Source organism: Salmo trutta, chromosome 36 (genome assembly GCF_901001165.1).
Source record: "Salmo trutta chromosome 36, fSalTru1.1, whole genome shotgun sequence".
Classification (NCBI taxonomy): domain Eukaryota; kingdom Metazoa; phylum Chordata; class Actinopteri; order Salmoniformes; family Salmonidae; genus Salmo; species Salmo trutta.
Window position 1 is genome coordinate 1,452,405 of NC_042992.1, and position 25,886 is coordinate 1,478,290.

Genomic DNA, 25,886 nt, shown 5'->3' on the forward strand with positions numbered 1-25,886 from the left:
TACATTACAGTAGACAAGACAAGGCCCTAACCCTACAGTACATTACAGTAGACAAGACAAGTCCCTAACCCTACAGTACATTAGACAAGGCTCTAACCCTACAGTACATTACAGTAGACAAGACAAGGTTCTAACCCTACAGTACAGTAGACAAGACAAGGCCCCAACCCTACAGTACATTACAGTAGACAAGACAAGGCCCTAACCCTACAGTACATTACATTAGACAAGACAAGGCCCCAACCCTACAGTACATTACAGTAGACAAGACAAGGCCCCAACCCTACAGTACATTACAGTAGACAATACAAGGCCCTAACCCTACAGTACAGTAGACAAGACAAGGCTCTAACCCTACAGTACAGTAGACAAGACAAGGCCCTAACCCTACAGTACAGTACAGTAGACAAGACAAGGCCCTAACCCTACAGTACAGTAGACAAGACAAGGCTCTAACCCTGCAGTACAGTAGACAAGACAAGGCCCTAACCCTACAGTACAGTAGACAAGACAAGGCCCTAACCCTACAGTACAGTAGACAAGACAAGGCCCTAACCCTACAGTACAGTAGACAAGACAAGGCCCTAACCCTACAGTACAGTAGACAAGACAAGGCTCTAACCCCACAGTACAGTAGACAAGACAAGGCCCTAACCCTACAGTACAGTAGACAAGACAAGGCTCTAACCCTACAGTACAGTAGACAAGACAAGGCCCTAACCCTACAGTACAGTACAGTAGAAAAGAAGGCCCTAACCCTACAGTACATTACAGTAGACAAGACAAGGCTCTAACCCTACAGTACAGTAGACAAGACAAGGCTCTAACCCTACAGTACATTACAGTAGACAAGACAAGGCCCTAACCCTACAGTACATTACAGTAGACAAGACAAGGCCCTAAACCTACAGTACAGTAGACAAGACAAGGCTCTAACCCTACATTACAGTAGACAAGACAAGGCTCTAACCCTACAGTACATTACAGTAGACAAGGCCCTAACCCTACAGTACAGTAGACAAGACAAGGCTCTAACCCTACAGTACAGTAGACAAGACAAGGCTCTAACCCTACAGTACATTACAGTAGACAAGGCTCTAACCCTACATTACAGTAGACAAGACAATGCTCTAACCCTACATTACAGTAGACAAGACAAGGCTCTAACCCTACAGTACATTACAGTAGACAAGACAAGGCCCTAACCCTACACTACAGTAGACAAGACAAGGCCCTAACCCTACATTACAGTAGACAAGACACGGCTCTAACCCTACAGTACATTACAGTAGACAAGGCAAGGTTCTAACCCTACAGTACAGTACAGTAGACAAGACAAGGCTCTAACCCTACAGTACAGTAGACAAGACAAGGCTCTAACCCTACAGTACAGTAGACAAGACAAGGCCCTAACCCTACAGTACATTACAGTAGACAAGACAAGGCCCTAACCCTACAGTACAGTAGACAAGACAAGGCTCTAACCCTACAGTACAGTACAGTAGACAAGACAAAGCCCTAACCCTACAGTACAGTACAGTAGACAAGACAAGGCTCTAACCCTACAGTACAGTACAGTAGACAAGACAAGGCCCTGAACCTACAGTACAGTAGACAAGACAAAGCCCTAACCCTACAGTACAGTACAGTAGACAAGACAAAGCCCTAACCCTACAGTACAGTACAGTATACAAGACAAGGCCCTAACCCTACAGTACAGTAGACAAGACAAAGTCCTAACCCTACAGTAGACAAGACAAGGCTCTAACACTACATTACAGTACAGTAGACAAGACAAGGCCCTAACCCTACAGTACAGTAGACAAGACAAGGCTCTAACCCTACAGTACAGTAGACAAGACAAGGCCCTAACCCTGCAGTACAGTAGACAAGACAAGGCTCTAACCCTACAGTACAGTAGACAAGACAAGGCCCTAACCCTAAGGTACAGTAGACAAGACAAGGCTCTAACCCTACAGTACAGTAGACAAGACAAGGCTCTAACCCTACAGTACAGTAGACAAGACAAGGCTCTAACCCTACAGTACAGTAGACAAGACAAGGCCCTAACCCTACAGTACAGTACAGTAGACAAGACAAGGCTCTAACCCTACAGTACAGTCGACAAGACAAGGCCCTAACCCTACAGTACAGTAGACAAGACAAGGCCCTAACCCTACAGTACAGTAGACAAGACAAGGCTCTAACCCTACAGTACAGTAGACAAGAAAAGGCCCTAACCCTACAGTACAGTACAGTAGACAAGACAAGGCTCTAACCCTACAGTACATTACAGTAGACAAGACAAGGCCCTAACCCTACAGTACAGTACAGTAGACAAGACAAGGCCCTAACCCTACAGTACAGTAGACAAGACAAGGCTCTAACCCTACAGTACCGTGCAGTAGACAAGACAAGGCTCTAACCCTACAGTACAGTAGACAAGACAAGGCCCTAACCCTACAGTACAATAGACAAGACAAGGCCCTAACCCTACAGTACAGTACAGTAGACAAGACAAGGCCCTAACCCTACAGTACATTACAGTAGACAAGACAAGGCTCTAACCCTACAGTACAGTACAGTAGACAAGGCCCTAACCCTACAGTACATTACAGTAGACAAGACAAGGCCCTAAACCTACAGTACAGTAGACAAGACAAGGCTCTAACCCTACATTACAGTAGACAAGACAAGGCCCTAACCCTACAGTACATTACAGTAGACAAGACAAGTCCCTAACCCTACAGTACATTAGACAAGGCTCTAACCCTACAGTACATTACAGTAGACAAGACAAGGTTCTAACCCTACAGTACAGTAGACAAGACAAGGCCCCAACCCTACAGTACATTACAGTAGACAAGACAAGGCCCTAACCCTACAGTACATTACATTAGACAAGACAAGGCCCCAACCCTACAGTACATTACAGTAGACAAGACAAGGCCCCAACCCTACAGTACATTACAGTAGACAATACAAGGCCCTAACCCTACAGTACAGTAGACAAGACAAGGCTCTAACCCTACAGTACAGTAGACAAGACAAGGCCCTAACCCTACAGTACAGTACAGTAGACAAGACAAGGCCCTAACCCTACAGTACAGTAGACAAGACAAGGCTCTAACCCTGCAGTACAGTAGACAAGACAAGGCCCTAACCCTACAGTACAGTAGACAAGACAAGGCCCTAACCCTACAGTACAGTAGACAAGACAAGGCCCTAACCCTACAGTACAGTAGACAAGACAAGGCCCTAACCCTACAGTACAGTAGACAAGACAAGGCTCTAACCCTACAGTACAGTAGACAAGACAAGGCCCTAACCCTACAGTACAGTAGACAAGACAAGGCTCTAACCCTACAGTACAGTAGACAAGACAAGGCCCTAACCCTACAGTACAGTACAGTAGAAAAGAAGGCCCTAACCCTACAGTACATTACAGTAGACAAGACAAGGCTCTAACCCTACAGTACAGTAGACAAGACAAGGCTCTAACCCTACAGTACATTACAGTAGACAAGACAAGGCCCTAACCCTACAGTACATTACAGTAGACAAGACAAGGCCCTAAACCTACAGTACAGTAGACAAGACAAGGCTCTAACCCTACATTACAGTAGACAAGACAAGGCTCTAACCCTACAGTACATTACAGTAGACAAGGCCCTAACCCTACAGTACAGTAGACAAGACAAGGCTCTAACCCTACAGTACAGTAGACAAGACAAGGCTCTAACCCTACAGTACATTACAGTAGACAAGGCTCTAACCCTACATTACAGTAGACAAGACAATGCTCTAACCCTACATTACAGTAGACAAGACAAGGCTCTAACCCTACAGTACATTACAGTAGACAAGACAAGGCCCTAACCCTACACTACAGTAGACAAGACAAGGCCCTAACCCTACATTACAGTAGACAAGACACGGCTCTAACCCTACAGTACATTACAGTAGACAAGGCAAGGTTCTAACCCTACAGTACAGTACAGTAGACAAGACAAGGCTCTAACCCTACAGTACAGTAGACAAGGCAAGGCTCTAACCCTACAGTACAGTAGACAAGACAAGGCCCTAACCCTACAGTACATTACAGTAGACAAGACAAGGCCCTAACCCTACAGTACAGTAGACAAGACAAGGCTCTAACCCTACAGTACAGTACAGTAGACAAGACAAAGCCCTAACCCTACAGTACAGTACAGTAGACAAGACAAGGCTCTAACCCTACAGTACAGTACAGTAGACAAGACAAGGCCCTGAACCTACAGTACAGTAGACAAGACAAAGCCCTAACCCTACAGTACAGTACAGTAGACAAGACAAAGCCCTAACCCTACAGTACAGTACAGTATACAAGACAAGGCCCTAACCCTACAGTACAGTAGACAAGACAAAGTCCTAACCCTACAGTAGACAAGACAAGGCTCTAACACTACATTACAGTACAGTAGACAAGACAAGGCCCTAACCCTACAGTACAGTAGACAAGACAAGGCTCTAACCCTACAGTACAGTAGACAAGACAAGGCCCTAACCCTGCAGTACAGTAGACAAGACAAGGCTCTAACCCTACAGTACAGTAGACAAGACAAGGCCCTAACCCTAAGGTACAGTAGACAAGACAAGGCTCTAACCCTACAGTACAGTAGACAAGACAAGGCTCTAACCCTACAGTACAGTAGACAAGACAAGGCTCTAACCCTACAGTACAGTAGACAAGACAAGGCCCTAACCCTACAGTACAGTACAGTACAGTAGACAAGACAAGGCCCTAACCCTACAGTACAGTACAGTAGACAAGACAAGGCTCTAACCCTACAGTACAGTAGACAAGACAAGGCCCTAACCCTACAGTACAGTAGACAAGACAAGGCTCTAACCCTACAGTACAGTAGACAAGACAAGGCCCTAACCCTACAGTACAGTACAGTAGACAAGACAAGGCTCTAACCCTACAGTACATTACAGTAGACAAGACAAGGCCCTAACCCTACAGTACAGTACAGTAGACAAGACAAGGCCTTAACCCTACAGTACAGTAGACAAGACAAGGCTCTAACCCTACAGTACCGTGCAGTAGACAAGACAAGGCTCTAACCCTACAGTACAGTAGACAAGACAAGGCCCTAACCCTACAGTACAGTACAGTAGACAAGACAAGGCTCTAACCCTACAGTACAGTACAGTAGACAAGGCCCTAACCCTACAGTACATTACAGTAGACAAGACAAGGCCCTAAACCTACAGTACAGTAGACAAGACAAGACTCTAACCCTACATTACAGTAGACAAGACAAGGCCCTAACCCTACAGTACATTACAGTAGACAAGACAAGTCCCTAACCCTACAGTACAGTAGACAAGACAAGGCTCTAACCCTACAGTACATTACAGTAGACAAGACAAGGTTCTAACCCTACAGTACAGTAGACAAGACAAGGCCCCAACCCTACAGTACATTACAGTAGACAAGACAAGGCCCTAAACCTACAGTACAGTAGACAAGACAAGGCTCTAACCCTACATTACAGTAGACAAGACAAGGCCCTAACCCTACAGTACATTACAGTAGACAAGACAAGGCCCTAAACCTACTGTACATTACAGTAGACAAGACAAGGCCCTAACCCTACAGTACAGTAGACAAGACAAGGCCCTAACCCTACAGTACAGTAGACAAGACAAGGCTCTAACCCTACATTACAGTAGACAAGACAAGGCCCTAACCCTACAGTACAGTAGACAAGACAAGGCTCTAACCCTACATTACAGTAGACAAGACAAGGCCCTAACCCTACAGTACAGTAGACAAGACAAGGCCCTAACCCTACAGTACAGTACAGTAGACAAGACAAGGTTCTAACCCTACAGTACAGTAGACAAGACAAGGCCCTAACCCTACAGTACATTACAGTAGACAAGGCTCTAACCCTACAGTACAGTACAGTAGACAAGGCTCTAACCCTACAGTACAGTAGACAAGACAAGGCCCTAACCCTACAGTACAGTACAGTAGACAAGACAAGGCTCTAACCCTACAGTACAGTACAGTAGACAAGGCCCTAACCCTACAGTACATTACAGTAGACAAGACAAGGCCCTAAACCTACAGTACAGTAGACAAGACAAGACTCTAACCCTACATTACAGTAGACAAGACAAGGCCCTAACCCTACAGTACATTACAGTAGACAAGACAAGTCCCTAACCCTACAGTACAGTAGACAAGACAAGGCTCTAACCCTACAGTACATTACAGTAGACAAGACAAGGTTCTAACCCTACAGTACAGTAGACAAGACAAGGCCCCAACCCTACAGTACATTACAGTAGACAAGACAAGGCCCTAAACCTACAGTACAGTAGACAAGACAAGGCTCTAACCCTACATTACAGTAGACAAGACAAGGCCCTAACCCTACAGTACATTACAGTAGACAAGACAAGGCCCTAAACCTACTGTACATTACAGTAGACAAGACAAGGCCCTAACCCTACAGTACAGTAGACAAGACAAGGCCCTAACCCTACAGTACAGTAGACAAGACAAGGCTCTAACCCTACATTACAGTAGACTAGACAAGGCCCTAACCCTACAGTACAGTAGACAAGACAAGGCTCTAACCCTACATTACAGTAGACAAGACAAGGCCCTAACCCTACAGTACAGTAGACAAGACAAGGCCCTAACCCTACAGTACAGTACAGTAGACAAGACAAGGTTCTAACCCTACAGTACAGTAGACAAGACAAGGCCCTAACCCTACAGTACATTACAGTAGACAAGGCTCTAACCCTACAGTACAGTACAGTAGACAAGGCTCTAACCCTACAGTACAGTAGACAAGACAAGGCCCTAACCCTACAGTACAGTACAGTAGACAAGACAAGGCTCTAACCCTACAGTACATTACAGTAGACAAGACAAGGCTCTAACCCTACAGTACATTACAGTAGACAAGACAAGGTTCTAACCCTACAGTAGACAAGACAAGGCTCTAACCCTACAGTACAGTAGACAAGACAAGGCTCTAACCCTACAGTACATTACAGTAAACAAGACAAGGTTCTAACCCTACAGTACAGTAGACAAGACAAGGCTTTAACCCTACAGTACAGTACAGTAGACAAGACAAGGCCCTAACCCTACAGTACAGTACAGTAGACAAGACAAGGCTCTAACCCTACAGTACAGTAGACAAGACAAGGTTCTAACCCTACAGTACATTACAGTAGACAAGACAAGGCTCTAACCCTACAGTACAGTAGACAAGACAAGGCCCTAACCCTACAGTACATTACAGTAGACAAGACAAGGCCCTAACCCTACAGTACATTACAGTAGACAAGACAAGGCTCTAACCCTACATTACAGTAGACAAGACAAGGGTCTAACCCTACAGTACAGTAGACAAGACAAGGCTCTAACCCTACAGTACAGTAGACAAGACAAGGCTCTAACCCTACAGTACATTACAGTAGACAAGACAAGGCTCTAACCCTACATTACAGTAGACAAGACAAGGGTCTAACCCTACAGTACAGTAGACAAGACAAGGCTCTAACCCTACAGTACATTACAGTAGACAAGACAAGGCTCTAACCCTACATTACAGTAGACAAGACAAGGCCCTAACCCTACAGTACATTACAGTAGACAAGGCTCTAACCCTACATTACAGTAGACAAGACAAGGGTCTAACCCTACAGTACAGTAGACAAGACAAGGCTCTAACCCTACAGTACAGTAGACAAGACAAGGCTCTAACCCTACAGTTCAGTAGACAAGACAAGGCTCTAACCCTACAGTACATTACAGTAGACAAGGCTCTAACCCTACAGTACAGTACAGTAGACAAGACAAGGTTCTAACCCTACAGTACAGTAGACATGACAAGGTTCTAACCCTACAGTACAGTAGACAAGACAAGGCTCTAACCCTACAGTACAGTAGACAAGACAAGGCCCTAACCCTACAGTACAGTAGACAAGACAAGGCCCTAACCCTACAGTACAGTAGACAAGACAAGGCTCTAACCCTACAGTACATTACAGTAGACAAGACAAGGTTCTAACCCTACAGTACAGTACAGTAGACAAGACAAGGCTCTAACCCTACAGTACATTACAGTAGACAAGGCTCTAACCCTACAGTACAGTACAGTAGACAAGACAAGGTTCTAACCCTACAGTACATTACAGTAGACAAGACAAGGTTCTAACCCTACAGTACAGTAGACAAGACAAGGAACTCAATATCTAACTCTGACCAGCTTAAGTCGTCATCAGATGCCGTTGGGCAAATGCCATCTGAACAGAGCTTAACTGTAAGTGATTGGTGGTGAGCCGACTAACTCCCTCCTCCTTTCCTGAGGAGACAGCCGGTCGGACAGCCCTTGAGAGAGGTTGTAGTGGACACCACTGCTTACTGAGTTAACACAAGGAAAATGGTGGTGAATGGCTTTCTCAGACCTATGGAATACTGAATTATCTCTTGGTTAGGCTCAGGCCTTGGAGATTAATCCTCATTATGAGACATAAGGAACCTCTGCATCGCTTGGCTATTGGTTGGCTCTGGAATTCCTGATTTGGGATTCATTTGGATTAACTACGCGGAATCATTGCAATTTGAAACCAAAAGCCAGACTTCTTGGTGTGCTTGGGCTCCTTCCAATGACCAGTTGACTTGGTTCTTCTCTGAAACCCTGTGGATATTATACATTATAGAGACCAGGAGGAGAGAGAGAGTGAGAGAGAGACAGAGAGAGAGAGGCACACAGAGAGCGAGAGAGAGACGGAGAAAGAGAGAGAGCGACACAGAGAGCGAGAGAGAGAGACACAGAGAGCGAGAGAGAGAGAGAGCGAGAGAGAGAGAGAGACAGAGAGAAAGAGAGAGAGAGGCACACAGAGCGTGAGACAGAGAGAAAGAGAGAGAAACAGAGAGAGAGAGAGAGGCACACAGAGAGAGAGAAAGAGAGAGAGAGAGGCACACAGAGAGCGAGAGAGAGCGAGAGAGAGAGGTCAGGCCTGACAGGCAGCAGTCTAAGGGAAACTTCCTGCAGTTCTGTAGGATCGTGTAAGGCAGAGTGTTTGAGCCGGCTTACCAGAATAAATGATTACTGTACGTTATTATAAGGCATGACCTCCCTTTCAAAGAGCACAGAGAGCGGGGGGAAGCAGCGACAGCGTTCTGCAGGAGACGGTGTTGACGCGGCCCTATATTGCCCCCTCCATGGGGTACGGCTCAGCCATCTCTGTGAGTATTGGGGGACAGAAAGAGGAGGTTTCTGTGTGTTCTCTCTGTGTGTGTGTAGATTTTATTTTCCACTGTGTCGTTCTCCCTAGTTTGGCTGTTGGACAGTAAAGCAGCTTTGGGAAAGTCCAACTGGCCAGGCCGGGTGTTAAAGGGGCGGAGCAGCAAAGACGGATTATAAACCACACCGGAAGGACGCTGTGGAAATTTGTTTTTTATTTGTTATTTTATTTAACTAGGCAAGTCAGTTAAGAACTAATTCTTATTTACAATGACGGCCTACCAAAAGGCAAAAGGCCTCCTGCGGGGAACAGGGGCTGGGATTAAAAATAAATGTAATAAAAATATAGGACAAAACACACATCATGACGAGAGACAACACAACACTACATAAAGAGAGACCTAAGACGACAACATAGCATGGCAGCAGCACATGACAACACAGCATGGTAGCAACACAACATGACAACAGCATGGTAGCAACACAACATGGCAGCAGGACATGACAACACAGCATGGTAGCAACACAACATGGCAGCAGGACATGACAACACAGCATGGTAGCAACACAACATGACAACACAGCATGGTAGCAACACAACATGACAACAGCATGGTAGCAACATGACAACAACATGGTAGCAACATAACATGGCAGCAGCACAGGGTACAAACATTATTGGGCATTGGGTATTTATTTGATTGTATTTCACCTTTATTTAACCAGGTAGGCAAGTTGAGAACAAGTTCTCATTTACAATTGTGACCTGGCCAAGATAAAGCAAAGCAGTTCGACACATACAACAACACAGAGTTACACATGGAGTAAAACAAACCTACAGTGAATAATACAGTAGAAAAATAAGTCTATATACAATGTGAGCAAATGAGGTGAGATAAGGGAGGTAAAGGCAAAAAAGGCCATGGTGGCAAAGTAAATACAATATAGCAAGTAAAACACTGGAATGGTAGATTTGTAGTGGAAGAAAGTGCAAAGTAGAAATAGAAATAATGGGGTGCAAAGGAGCTAAATAAATAAATAAATAAATAAATAAATAAATACAGTAGGGGAAGAGGTAGTTGTATGGGCTAAATTATAGATGGGCTATGTACAGGTGCAGTGATCTGTGAGCTATGGCCCACACAGGCCCAGGACCAGGCCCACACAGGCCCAGGACCACTCACTACAGGGTTAGGCCCACACAGGCCCAGGACCACTCACTACAGGGTTAGGCCCACACAGGCCCAGGACCACTCACTACAGGGTTAGGCCCACACAGGCCCAGGACCACTCACTACAGGGTTAGGCCCACACAGGCCCAGGACCACTCACTTCAGGGTTAGGCCCACACAGGCCCAGGACCAGGCCCACACAGGCCCAGGACCACTCACTACAGGGTTAGGCCCACACAGGCCCAGGACCAGGCCCACGCAGGCCCAGGACCACTCACTACAGGGTTAGGCCCACGCAGGCCCAGGACCACTCGCTACAGGGTTAGGCCCACACAGGCCCAGGACCACTCACTACAGGGTTAGGCCCACACAGGCCCAGGACCACTCACTACCTCATTTTAAAGGGGTAATGTTGATTCATGTGTTTATATTGAGTAGACATACCTGTCAGGATTTGTCACATTTCACAAAAACTTCCTGTATGTCAACAGACTTGACATACTTTGCTGATGGACATACACTATATATACAGAAGTATGTGGACACCCCTTCATACACTATATATACAGAAGTATGTGGACACCCCTTCATACACTTCAAATTATTGGAGTCAGCTATTTCAGCCAGACCCGTTTCTGACAGGTGTATAAAATCGAGCGCACAGCCATGCAATCTCCATAGACAAACATTGACAGTAGAATGGCCTTACTGAAGAGCTCAGTGACTTTCAATGTGGCAGCGTCATAGGATGCCACATTTCCAACAAGTCAGTTCATCAAATGTCTGCCCTGCTGGAGCTGCCCCGGTCAACTGGGAGTGTTGTTAGTGAAGTAAGAAAGTCTAGGAGCAACAATGGCTCAGCCGCGAAGTGATAGGCCACACAAGCTCACAGAACGGGACTGCCTAAAGTGTGTAGCGTGTAAAAATTGTCTGTCCTCGGTTGCAACACTCACTATTGAGTTCTAAGCTGTCTCTGGAAGCAACGTCAGCACAATAATTGTTTGTCGGGAGCTTCATAAAATGGGTTTCCATGGCCAAGCTGCCTCACACAAGCCTAAGATCACCATGCACGATGCTAAAGCATTGGCTGGAGTGGTGTGAAGCTCGCTGCCATTGGACCTCACTAATGCTCTTGTGGCTGAATGGAAGTCCCCGCAGCAATGTTCCAACATCTAGTGAAAAGCCTTCCCAGAAGAGTGCAGGCTGTTATAGCAGCAAAGGGGGGACCAACTCCATATTAATGACCATGATTTTGGAATGAGATGTTCGACAACCAGGTGTCCAGATACTTTTGGTAATATAGTGTATGAGTAATTGCGGCAAATTTATGATGAGATTAGGCTCAGTATTGATGTTCAGTGATAGCAGCTGATATAGCATTGGGTTGTGCATTGATGTTCATTGGTAGCAGCTGATATTTGAAGATGTAGGATGGTTGTTTGAGGGTATATTTCTGCACTCTGTGGTTTTCTGGATCTAAAGTGTAGTGGTGGATATTGAAGTGTAGTGGTGGATATTGAAATATAGTGGGGGATATTGAAGTATAGTGGTGGATATTCAGGTATAGTGGTGGATATTCAGGTATAGTGGTGGATATTGAAATATAGTGGGGGATATTGAAATATAGTGGGGGATATTGAAGTATAGTGGTGGATATCGATGTGTAGTGGTGGATATCGACGTGTAGTGGTGGATATCGACGTGTAGTGGTGGATATCGACGTGTAGTGGTGGATATTTACGTGTAGTGGTGGATATTTACGTGTAGTGGTGGATATTTACGTGTAGTGGTGGATATTTACGTGTAGTGGTGGATATTTACGTGTAGTGGTGGATATTTACGTGTAGTGGTGGATATTGAAGTGTAGTGGGGGATATTGAAGTATAGTGGTGAATATTGAAGTATAGTGGTGAATATTGAAGTGTAGTGGTGGATATTGAAGTGTAGTGGTGGATATTGAAGTGTAGTTGTAGATATTGAAGTATAGTGGTGAATATTGAAGTGTAGTGGTGGATATTGAAGTGTAGTTGTAGATATTGAAGTATAGTGGTGGATATTGAAGTGTAGTGCTGGACATTGAAGTATAGTGTTGAAGTAAATTACCAATCTGGCCTTCACACTATCATGGCCACCTAATCATCCCCAGTTTCCAATTGGCTCATTCGTCCCCCTTCCCCTCCCCTGTGTTCCCGAGGTCGTTGCTGTAAATGAGAATGTTTTCTCAGTCAACTTACCTGGTGAAATAGGGTTCAAAATAAAATACAATAATCTCTAAGAAGCAGGTGTTCTGACGATATAGTCACAGTTGTTGTTAAACCCAAGACGTAGTCGAGGGCCGGCAAACCATGCCAAATATATCCTCCAAACACCGGCTTCGAGGGCATTATTACTTTTGTACAATGGGTTACCAATATATTCAAATAATGATTGACATATTTTCATTGAAAACGTTATTTTGATGAATTTATTCATACTTTCCACGAGATATTGTCCCTACACAACCTAGGGATGCTACCCAAGCCGGCTGATTGTACATTCTATCAGTTAGGTTGCCAGAGATGCGACCCAGTCTTGAACCAGGATGGTGTGGAGAGTGAAAAGTTAGGCCTAGCTAGTGGAACAGGTTGGTGTTGAAAGTTAGGCCTAGCTAGTGGAACAGGTTGGTGTGGAAAGTTAGGCCTAGCTAGTGGAACAGGTTGGTGTGGAAAGTTAGGCCTAGCTAGTGGAACAGGTTGGTGTGGAAAGTTAGGCCTAGCTAGTGGAACAGGTCGGTGTGGAAAGTTAGGCCGAGCTAATAAAACAGGTTGGGTGGAGATATAGGCCGATCTAGTGAAACAGGTTGGTGTGCAGTGTGTGGAGAGTTAGGCGCATTTAGTGAAACAGATCGGTGTGCAGTTTGTGGAGTGTTAAACAGGTTGGTGTGGAGAGTTAAGAATAGGTAGTGAAACAGGTTATGTGGAGAGTTAGGCCTAACTAGTGAAACAGGTTGGTGTGTAGAGCGTTGAGTGTTGGGCCTAACTAGTTAAACATGGTTTGTATGGTGAATTAAGACTAGCTAGTGAAACAGGTTGGTGCGGAGAGAGTGGAAAGTTAGACCTAGCTAGAGAAACTGGTTAGTGTGGTGAATTAAGACTAGCTATTGAAACACGTTGGTGTGGAGAGTGCATAGTGCTATGCTATGCCTAAATAGTGAAACAGGTTGGTGTTGAGAGAACGTAGCGCTATGCCTAGCTAGTGAAACAGGTTTGTATGGAGAGAGTGGATAGTTAGACCTAGCTTGTGATAAAGTTTGGTGTGGAGAGTGGAATGTAAGGCCGAGCTAGTGAACCAGGATGATGTAGAGTTTTAGGCCTGGCTACGGAAACAGTTGGTATGAAAAAAGTGGAGCGTTAGGCCTAGCTAGTGAAAAAGGTCGGTATGGAGAGTTAGGCCTATCTAATGAAACAGGTTGGTGTGGAGAGCTAGGCCTAGCTAGTGAAAAAGGTTGGTTTGGAGAGTGAAGATATTTGCCTAGCTAGTGAAAGAGGTTGGTGTGCTAGAGTCAGGCCTAGCTAGTACAAAATGTTTGTATGGAGAGTTAGGCCTATCTAATGAAACAGGTTGATGTAGAGAGTTAGGCCTAGCTAGTGAAACAGGTTGGTATGGAGAGTTAGTCATAGCTAGTGAAACAGGTTGGTGTTGTGAGTCCGGAGAGTTAGGCCTAGCTAGTGAAACAGGTTGGTGTTGTGAGTCTGGAGAGTTAGGCCTAGCTAGTAAAACAGATTGGTGAGGAAAGTGAAATAGTTTTCTTGATAGTGAACCAGGTTGGTGTGGAGACTGCTTAGAGTTAGGCCTAGATTGTAAAACAGGTTGGTGTGGAAAGAGAGGAGATGATGAAACAGGGTAGTGTGGAGAGAATGGAAATGTAGTCCTAGCTAGTCAAACAGGTTGGTGTAGAGAGTGGAGAGTTACACCTAGCTAGTGAACCTGGTTGGTGTGGAAAGGTAGGTGTAACTAGTGAAACAGTTTGGTGTGTGGAGAGTTAGGCCTAGCTATTGAAACACGTTGGAGTGGAGAGTTAAGCAAATAAAATCCAATCAAATTTTATTAGTCACATGCACCGAATACAACAGGTGAAATGGTCAACAACCTTAAGGTGAAATGCTTACTTACAAGCCCCTAACCAACAATGCCATTTAAAAAAAATACAGATAAGAATAAGAAAAATAAGTAACAAGTAATTAAAGAGCAAAAGTAAAATAACAATAGCGAGACTACATACAGGGGGGGGTACCAGTACAGAGTCAATGTGCCGGTTAGTTGAGGTACATGTAGGTAGAGTTATTAAAGTGACTATAGATGATAACAACAGAGAGTAGCAGCGGTGTAAAAGAGGAAGGGGGTGAAATGCAAGTAGTCTGGGTAGCCATTTAATTAGATGTTAAGGAGTCTTATGGCTTGGGGCTAGAAGCTGTTTAGAAGCCTCTTGGATCTAGACTTGGCGTTCCGGTACCGCTTGCCATGTGGTAGCAGAGAGAACAGTCTATGATTAGGGTGGGTTTGACAATTTTTGACAAGGCCTTCCTCTGACACCGCCTGGTATAGAGGTCCTGGATGGCAGGAAGCTTGGCCCAGTGATGTACTGGGCCGTTCGCACTACCCTCTGTAATGCCTTGCGGTCGGAGGCCGAGCAGTTGCCATACCAGGCAGTGTTGCAACCAGTCAGGATGCTCTCGATGGTGCATCTGTAGAACCTTTTGAGGATCTGAGGACCCATGTCAAATATTTCAGTCTCCTGAGGGGGAATAGGTTTTGTTGTGCCCTCTTCACGACTGTCTTGGTGTGCTTGGACCATGTTCGTTTGTTGGTGATGTGGACACCAAGGAACTTGAAGCTCTCAACCTGCTCCACTACAGCCCCGTCGATTAGAATTGGGGCATGCTCAGTCCTCTTTTTCCTGTAGTCCACAATCATCTCCTTTGTCTTGATCACGTTGAGGGAGAGGTTGTTGTCCTGGCACCACACGACCAGGTCTCTGACCTCGTCCCTATAGGCTGTCTCGTTGTTGTCGGAGATCAGGCCTAATACTGTTGTATCATTGGCAAACTTAATGATGTTGTTGAAGTCGCACCTGGCTATGCAGTCATGAGTGAACAGGGAGTTTGAGTTTATTTGTATTTTTACAGGGACAGTGCACATTAATCAACGTTTTAGTAAAAGTGCCGGTTTTAGCCAGCCGGCTAATTTTCAACCGCAGTCCCTGGGCAGGTTATTAAAAACAATTACAATACAGACAATCATTGAGCAGTGAGCACACGCAGAGCAACATGGGACAAGCATGACGTAGCATGCAGACTGAGCAACAAAGCACAAAATGCAACAATTCAAGAGTACAGGAGGGGACTGTGCACGCACCCCTGAGGGGCCCATGTGTTAAGGATCAGCATGGCGGATGTGTTGTTACCTACTCTTACCACCTGGGGGTGGTCCATCAGGAAGTCCAGGATTCAGTTGCAGAGGGAGGTGTTTAGTCCCACGGTCCTTAGCTTTGTGATGAGCTTTGAGGGCACTATGGTGTTGAACGCTGAGCTGTAGTCAATGAATAGCGTTCTCACATAGGTGTTCCTTTTGTCCAGGTGAGAAAGGGTAGTGTGGAGTGCAATAGAGATTGCATCATCTGTGTATCTGTTGGGGAGGTATGCAAATTGGAGTGGGTCTAGAGTTTTTTTTATTTATGTATTTTTTTTATTTCACCTTTATTTAACCAGGTAGGCTAGTTGAGAACAAGTTTCCCATTTACAACTGCGACCTGGCCAAGATAAAGCAGTGCGACACAAACAACACAGAGTTACACATGGAATAAACAAAACATACAGTCAATAACACAGTAGAAAAAAGTATAAATACCCTGTGTGCAAATGAGGTAAGATAAGGGAGGTAGGCAATAAATAGGCTGTAGTAGCTAAATAATTACAATTTAGCAGTTAAACACTGGATTGATAGAGACTGGAGTGATAGATGTGCAGAAGATGAATGTGCAAGTAGAGATACTGGGGTGCAAAGGAGCAAAAGAATTAAGTAACAGTATGGGGATGAGGTAGTTGGATTAATGAGGGAGATGTGAGTCTCCAGCTTCAGTGATTTTTGCAATTCATTCCAGTCATTGGCAGCAGAGAACTGGAAGGAAAGGTGGCCAAAGGAGGAATTGGATTCGGGGGTGACCAGTGAAATATACCTGCTGGAGCAGGTGCTATGGGTGGGTGCTGCTATGGTGACCAGTGAGCTGAGATAAGGTGGGGCTTTACCTAGCAAAAACTTATAGACAACCTGGAGCCAGTGGGTTTGGCAACAAATATGAAGCGAGGGCCAGCCAACGAGAGCATACAGGTTGCAGTGGTGGGTAGTGTTTGGGGCTTTGGTGACAAAACGGATGGCACTGTGATAGACTGCATCCAATTTGAGTGTTGGAGGCTATTTTGTAAATGACATTGCCGAAGTCAAGGATCGGTAGGGTAGTCAGTTTTACAAGGGGATGTTTGGTAGCATGAGTGAAAGATGCTTTGTTGCGAAATAGGAAGCCGATTCTAGATTTAATTTTGGATTGGAGATGTTTAATGTGAGTCTGGAAGGAGAGTTTACAGTCTAACCAGACACCTGGGTATTTGTATTAGTCCACATATTCTAAGTCAGAACAGAGTAGTGATGCTGGACGGGCAGGCAGGTGCTGGTAGCGATTGGTTGAAGAGTATGCATTTAGTTTTACTTGCATTTAAGAGCAGTTGGAGGCCACGGAAGGAGAGTTGTATGGATTTGAAGCTCATCTGGAAGTTAGTTAACACAGTGTCCAAAGATGGGCCAGAAGTATACAGAATGGTGTCGTCTGCGTAGATGTGGATCAGAGAATCACCAGCAGCAAGAGCGACATCATTGATGCATACAGAGAAAGAGTCGGCCCGAGAATTTAACCCTGTGGCACCCCCAAAGAGACTGCCAAAGGTCCGGAAAACAGGCCCTTTAATTTGACACGCTGAACTCTGTCTGAGAAGTAGTTGGTGAACCAGGCGAGGCAGTCATTTGAGAAACCAAGGCTGTTGAGCCTGCCGATAAGAATGTGGTGATTGAGAGTCGAGAGCCTTGGCCAGGTCAATGAATACAGCTGCTCAACATTGTCTCTTATCGATGGAGATTATGATATCGTTTAGGACCTTGAGCATGGCTGAGGTGCACCGATGACCAGCTCGGAAACCAGATTGCATAGCGGAGAAGGTACGGTGGGATTCTAAATGGTCGGTGATCTGTTTGTTAACTTGACTTTCGAAGACCTTAGAAAGGCAGGGTAGGATAAATATTGGTCTGTAGCTGTATGGGTCTAGAGTGTCTCCCTCTTTGAAGAGGGGGATGACCGCGGCAGCTTTCCAATCTTTGGAAATCTCAGACGATGAGAAAGAGAGAAGGAGAAAGAGGCTGAGAAAGAGAAAGAGGCTGGTAATAGGGGTTGCAACAATTTCAGCTGATATTTTAGAAAGAGAGGGTCCAGATTGTCTAGTCCTGCTGATTTGTAGCGGTCCAGATTTTGCAGCTCTTTCAGAACATCAGCTATCTGGATTTGGGTGAAGGAAAAATTGGGTAGGCTTGGGTAAGTTGCTGTGGTGGGTGTAGGGCTGTTGACCGGAGTAGGGGTGGTCAAGTGGAAAGCGTGGCCAGCCGTAAGAAAAATCATTATTGAAATTCTCAATTATTGTAGATTTATCGGTGGTGACAGTGTTTCCTAGCCTCAGTGCAGTGGGCCACTGGGAGGAGGTGCTCTTATTCTCCATGGACTTTACAGTGTCCCAGAACTTTTTTGAGTTTGTGTTGCAGGATGCAAATTTCTGTTTGAAAAAGCTAGCCTTTGCTTTCCTAACTGCCTGTGTATATTGGTTCCTAACTTCCCTGAAAAGTTGCATATCACGGGGGCTATTCGATGCTAATGCAGTACGCCACGAAATGTTTTTGTGCTGGTCAAGGGCATTCAGGTCTGGAGTGAACCATATCTGTTCCTGGTTCAACATTTTTTGAATGGGGCATGCTTATTTAAGATTGTGAGGAAAGCTCTTTTAAAGAATAACCAGAATAACCTTCTACTGACCGAATTAAGTCAATATCCTTCCAGGATACCCGGGCCAGGTCGATTAGAAAGGCCTGCTCGCTGAAGTGTTTTAGGGAGCGTTTGACAGTGATGAGGGGTGGTTGTTTGACCGCATACCCATTACGGACGCAAGCAATGAGGCAGTGATCGCTGAGATCCTGGTTGAAGACAGCGGAGGTGTATTTGGAGGGCAGGTTGGTTAGGATGATATCTATGAGGATGCCTGTGTTTACGGATTTGGGCTTGTACTTGGTAGGTTCATTGATCATTTGTGTGAGATTGAGGGCATCAAACTTAGATTGTAAGATGGCCGGGGTGTTAAGCATGTCCCAGTTTAGGTCACCTAACAGCATGAGCTCTGAAGATAGATGGGGTGGCAATCAATTCACATGATGTCCAGGGCACAGCTGGGGGCAGAAGGTGGTCTATAGCAAGCGGCAATGGTGAGACTTGTTTCTGGAAAACTGGATTTTTCAAAGTAGAAGCTCAAATTGTTTGGGCACAGACCTGGATAGTAAGACAGAACTCTGCAGGCTATCTCTGCAGTAGATTGCAACTCCGCCCCTTTGGCAGTTCTATCTTGTCGGAAAAAGTTATAGTTAGGGATGGAAATTTCAGGATTTTTGGTGGCCTTCCTAAGCCAGGATTCAAACACGACTAGGACATCCGGGTTGGCGGAGTGTGCTAAATCAGTGAATAAAACAAACTTAGGGAGGAGGCTTCTAATGTTAACATGCATGAAACCAAGGCTTTTACGGCTACAGAAGTCAACAAATGAGAGCACCTGGGGAATGGGAGTGGAGCTAGGCACTGCAGGACCTGGATTAACCTCTACGTCACCAGAGGAGCAGAGGAGGAGTAGGATAAGGGTACGGCTAAAGGCTACAAGAACTGGCCGCGTTCGGAACAGAGGGTTAAAGGAGCAGGTTTCTAGGTGTGGTAGAATAGATTCAATGCATTATGTACAGACAAAGGTATGGTAGGATGTGAATACAGTGGTGGTAAACCTAGGCATTGAGTGACGATGAGAGAGGTATTGTCTCTAGAGACATCAATTAAACCAGGTGAGGTCACCGCATGTGTGGGAGGTGGGACAAGAGGCTTAGCTGATGCATATTGAGCAGGGCTGGAGGCTCTACAGTGAAATAAGACAATAGTAACTAACCAAAACAGCAATGGACAAGGAATAATGACATTAAGGAGAGGCATGCGTAGCCGAGTGATCATTGGGTCCAGTGAGTAGCTGGGTGGGCTGGAGCCACAGCGATTCAGACAGCTAGCGGGCCGGGGATAGCAGGCTAGCAGAAGGGCCTTAGAGGGACGTCGCGATGGAAGAAGTCTGTTGTAGTCCCTATGTGCTTTTACGTCGGCAGACCAGTCGTGATGGATCAGTTTCTGGGATAATGGTGTTGATGTGAGCCATGACCAGCCTTTCAAAGCACTTCATGGCTACAGACGTGAGTGCTACAGGTCGGTAGTTGTTTAGGCAGGTTACCTTAGTGTTCTTGGGCACAGGAACTAAGTTGGTCTACTTAAAACATGTCGGTATTACAGACTCGGACAGGAAGAAGTTGAAAATGTCAGTGAAGACACTTGCCGGTTGGTCAGCGCATGCTTGCAATACACATTCTGGTAATCTGACTGGCTCTGCGGCCTTGTGAATGTTGACCTGTTTAAAGGTCTTACTCACATTGGCTGCGGAGAGCGTGATCACACAGTCTTCCAGAATAGCTGGTGCTCTTATGCATGTTTCAGTGTTATTTTCCGCGAAGCGAAGCATAGAAGTAGTTTAGGTCGTCTGGTAGGCTCGTGTCACTGGGCAGCTCTAAGCTGGGCTTCCTTTTGTAGTCTGTAATGGTTTGCAGGCCCTGCCACATCCGACGTGCGTCAGAGGAGCCAGTGAAGTACGATTTGATCTTAGTCCTGTATTGACGCTTTGCCTGTTTGATGGTTCGTCGGAGGGCATAGCTGGATTTCTTATAAGCTTCCGGGTTAGAGTTTCACTCCTTGAAAGCGGTAGCTCTAGCCTTCAGCTCAGTGCGGATGTTGCCTGTAATCCATGACTTCTGGTTGGAGTATGTACGTACGGTCACTGTGGGGACGACATCATCGATGGACTTATTGATGAAGCCAATGACTGATGTGGTCTACTCCTCAATTCCATCAGAGGAATCCCTGAGCATATTCCAGTCTGTGCTAGCAAAACAGTCCTGTAGCTTAGCATTTGCTTCATCTCACCACCTTTTTATTGATCTAGTCACTGGTGCTTCATGCTTTAATTTTTGCTTGTAAGCAGGAATCAGGAGGATAGAATTATGGTCAGATTTGCCAAATGGAGGGTGAGGGAGAGCTTTGTACGCGTCTCTGTGTGGAGTAAAGGTGGTCCAGTTTTCCCCCTCTAGTTACACATTTAACATGCTGGAAGAAATTTGGTAAAACGGATTTAAGTTTCCCTGCATTAAAGTCCCCGGCCACTAGGAGCGCTACCTCTGGGTGAGCGTTATCTTGTTTGCTTATGGAGGAATACAGCTCATTCAATGCTGTCTTAGTTCCAACAGCTACAAAGAATACAGATGAAAACTCTCTAGGTAGGTAGTGTGGTCTACAGTTTATCATGAGATACTCTACCTCAGGCGAGCAATAGTTTGAGACGTCCTTAGATATCGTGCACCAGCTGTTATTTACAAAAATACATTGTTCACCTCCCTATTTCTTACCATACGCCGCTGTTCTATCCTGCCGGTGCAGCATGTAACCAGCCAGCTGTATGTTGATAGTGTTGTCGTTCAGCCACGTCTCCGTGAAGCATCAGATATTACAGTTTTGAATGTCCCGTTGGTAGTTTAATCTTCTGCGTAGGTCATCTATTTTATTGTCCAAAGATTGCACGTTTGCTAGCAGAATGGAAGGAAGTGGAGGTTTATTCCATCGCCTACGAATTCTCAGGAGGCAGCCCCGCCCTCCGGCCCCTTTATCTCCACCTCCTCTTCATGCAAATCACGGGGATCTGGCCTGTTCCCGAGAAAGCAGTATATCGTTCGCGTTGTGCTCGTCAGACTCGTTAAAGGAAAAAAAGGATTCTGCCAGTCCGTGGACAGTAATTGCAGTCTTGATGTCCAGAAGTTATTTTCGGTCATAAAAGACTGTAGTGGCAACATTATGTACAAAATAAGTTAAAAAATAAGTTACAACCAACACAAATAAATGAACAAAAAAACACAATCGGTTGGGGGCACGTAAAACGTCTGCCTTCTTCTCCGGCGCCATCTAATCCTAGGTAGTGAAACAGGTTGGTGTGGAGAGTCAGGCCTAGCTATTGAATCATGTTGGTGTGGAGAGTTGATCATAGGTAGTGAAACATGTTGGTGTGGCGAGTTAGGCATAGCTAGTAATACAGGCTGGTGTGAAGAATTAGGCCTAGCCAGTGAAACAGGTTGATATGGAGAGAGTGGAGAGTTAGGCCTAGCTGGTGAAATAGGTTGGTTTGGAGAGTTAGGCTTAGGTAGTGAAACATGTTGGTCTGGATAGTTCAGCCTAGATAGTGAAATAGCTTGGTGTGAAGCATTAGGCCTAGATAGTGAAACAGGTTGCTTGTGAAACAGGTTGGTGTGAAGAGAGATGAGAGTTAGGCCTAGCTAGTGAAACAGGTTGGTTTGAAGTGTGTAGAGAGGTAAGGCCTAACTAGAGAAACAGCTTGGTGTGGAGATGTAGTCTTAGCTAGTGAAACAGGTTGGTCTGGAGAGTTAGGACTAGCTAGCAAAACAGGTTGGTGTGGAGAGAGTGGAATGTTAGTCCTAGCTAGTGAAACAGGTTGGTAAGGAGAGTGTAGAGAATTTAGCCTAGCTAATGAAAGGTTTGTGTGGAGAGTTAGGTCTCGCCCCCCTTCGGTCTTGGTCTTGCCTCTGACTCGATTTTCTCTGGTAGCATAGTTCTGGTAGCCATTTGATTAGCTGTTCAGGAGTCTTATGGCTTGGGGGTAAAAGCTGTTGAGAAGTATTTTAGTCCCAGACTTGGTGCTCCGGTATCGCTTGCCATGTGGTAGCAGAGAGAACAGTCTATGACTGGGGTGTCTGGGGTCTGTGACAATTTTTAGGGCCTTCCTCTGACACCGCCTGGTATATAGGTCCTGGATGGCAGGCAGTTTAGTCCAAGTGATGTACTGGGCTGTATGCACTACCCTCTATAGTGCCTTGCGGTCGGAGGCTCAGCAGTTGCTGTACCAGGCAGTGCTGCAACCAGTCAAGATGCTCTCGATGTTGTAGCTGTATAACCTTTTGAGGATCTGAGGACCTATGCCAAATCTGTTAAGTTGACTGAGGGGCCAGCATCCTGGAGTCGCCTCTTCACTGTTGACATTGAGACTGGTGTTTTGCGGGTACTATTTAATGAAGCTGCCAGTTGAGGACTTGTGAGGCATCTGTTTCTCAAACTAGACCCTCTAATGTACTTGTCCTCTTGCTCAGTTGTGCACCGGGGCCTCCCAGTCCTCTTTCTATTCTGGTTAGAGCCAGTTTGAGATGTTCAGTGAAGGGAGTAGTACACAGCATTGTATGAGATCTTCAGTTTCTTGGCAATTTCTCGCATGGAATTGCCTTCATTTCTCACAAAAAGAATTGACTCACGAGTTTCAGAAGAAAGTTCTTTGTTTCTGGCCATTTTGAGCCTGTAATCGAACCCACAATTGCTGATGCTCTAGTCTAAAGAAGGCCAGTTTATTTGCTTCTTTAATCAGAACAACAGTTTTCAGCTGGCTAACATGATTGCAAAAGGGTTTTCTAATGATCAATTAGCCTTATAAAATTATAAACTTGGATTGGCTAACACAATGTGCCATTGGAACACAGGAGTGATGGTTGCTGATAATGTGCCTCTGTACACCTATGTAGATATTCCATTAACAATCTGCCGTTTCCAGCTACAATAGTCATTTACAACATTAACAATGTCTACACTGTATTTCGGATCAATTCTATGATATTTTAATGGACAAAAAATGTATAAGTGACCCCAAACTTTTGAACAGTAGTGTACATATGAGATGAGTCGAGTAAGACATGTTAACATTATTAAAGTGGCATTGTTTAAAGTGACTAGTGATCCATTTATTAAAGTGGACAGGGATTTAAGTCTCAATTTCGGCAGTCTGAGGCCATCAGCAATCTGATGGTCTTGAGATAGAAGCTGCTTTTCAATCTCTCGGTCCCAGTTTTGATGCACCTGTACTGACCTCGCGTTCTGGATGGTAATGGGGTGAACAGGCAGTGGCTCGGGTGGTTATTGTTCTTGATGATCTTTTTGATCTTCCTGTGACATCGGGTGCTGTAGGTGTCTTGGAGGGCAGGTAGTTTGCCAGCGGTGATGCATTGTGCAGACAGCACCACCCTCTGGAGAGCCTTGCGGTTGAGGGCGGTGCAGTTGCCATACCAGGCTGTGATACAGCCCGACTGGATGCTCTCGATTGTGCATCTGTAAAAGTTTGTCAGGGTTTTTAGGTGACAAGCCACATTTCTTCATCCTTCTGAGGTTGAAGAGGCGCTGTTGCGCCTTCTTCACCACACTGTCTGTGTGGGTGGACCATTTCAGTTTGTCCGTGATGTGTATACCGAGGAACTTAAAACCTTCCACCTTCTCCACTTGAGTCCCTTCGATGTGGATAAGGGGATGCTCCCTCTGCTGTTTCCTGAAGTCCATGATCATCTCCTTTATTTTGTTGACGGTGAGTGAGAGGTTGTTTTCCTGACACCACACTCCAAGGGCCCTCACCTCGTCCCTGTAGGCTGTCTCATCGTTGTTGGTAATCAGGCCCACTACTGTTGTGTCGTCTGCAAAGTTGATGATTGAGTTGGAGGCATGCAAGGCCACGCAGTCATGGTTGAACAGGGAGTACAGGAGGGGGCTGAGCACGCACCATTCTGGGGCCTCAGTGTTAAGGGTCAGCAAAGTGGAGATGTTGTTTCCTACCTTCAACACCTGGGGGCGGCCGTCAGAAAGTCCAGGACGCAATTGCACAGGGCGGGGTTGAAACCCAGGGCCCCCAGCTTGATGATGATCTTGGAAGGTACAATGGTGTTGAAAGCTGAGCTGTAGTCAATGAACAGCATTCTTACATAGGTATTCCTCTTGTCCAGATGGGATAGGGCAGTGTTTAGTGGGATGGCGATTGCACCGTCTGTGGACCAGTTGGGGTGATATGCAAACTGAAGTGGGTCCAGAGTGGCAGGTAAGGTGGAGATAAAATTATCATTCACTAGCCTCTCAAAGCACTTCATGGTGACAGAAGTGAGTGCTACGGGGCGGTAGTCATTTAGTTCAGTTATCTTTGCCTTCTTGGGTACAGGAACAATGGTGGCCATCTTGAAGCATGTGGGGACAGCAGACTGGGATAGGGAGCGATTGAATATATTTGTAAACACACCAACCAGCTGGTCTGCACATGCTCTGAGGACATGGCTAGGGATGTCATCTGGGCCAGCAGCCTTGCGAGGGTTAACACGTTTAAATGTCTTACTCATGTCGGACACGGAGAAAGAGAGGGGGGGCTGCAGTTCTTGGTAGCATGCTGCGATGGTGGCACTGTATTATCTTCACAGCGGGCAAAGAAGGTGTTTAATTTGTCTGGAAGCGTGACATCGGTGTCCGTGACGTGGCTGGTTTTGTTTTTGTAGTCTGTGATTGCCTGTAGACCCTGCCAGATACGTCTCGTGTCTGAGCCGTTGAATTAGGACTCTATACCGACATTTTGCTTGTTTGATTGTCTTGCGGAGGGAATAACTACACGGTTAATATTCAGCCATATTCCCAGACCTCTTTCCATGGTTAATGCTGTGGTTCGCGCTTTCAGTTTTGTGCGAATGCTGCCATCCATCCACGGTTTCTGGTTAAGGAATGTTTTAATAGTCACAGTGGGTACAACATCTCCAATGCACTTCCTTATAAACTCACTCACCAAGTCAGCGTATAGATCAATGTTGTTCTCTGAGGCTTAGTTTAGTTGTTACGCTCGTCATAATAATTGGACCAAGGCGCAGCGTGAGTAGCGTTCCACATCTTTATTATAACGTGAAACTTCAGCAAAATACAAAAACAATAAATGATCAAACGAAATGTGAAGACAGTGAAGTGCAAATAGGCACCTACACAAAAACAAGATCCCACAAAACACAGTGGGGAAATGGCTGCCTAAATATGATCCCCAATCTGAGACAACGCTAAACACAGTATGGCAGTGAAATAATAAAACAAAAACAGAGAAGAAGAACATCTATCTCATCATTCCAGTTACATCATAGGGGTTATTCATATGGGCACAGAAGACATCAAACATATTTTTACTTTATTTTT

At 45.4% G+C, this 25,886-nt stretch overlaps 1 protein-coding gene across 1 annotated transcript in view; it reads left to right on the plus strand.

Moving 5' to 3' along the window:
• Positions 1-9,035: 9,035 nt before the first annotated feature.
• rims2b (regulating synaptic membrane exocytosis 2b) overlaps positions 9,036-25,886 on the plus strand; it is a gene marked incomplete at its 3' end in the record, with an annotated part of 82,198 nt that continues 65,347 nt past the window's right edge. Inside the window, 1 exon segment of the mRNA XM_029736191.1 lies at positions 9,036-9,268.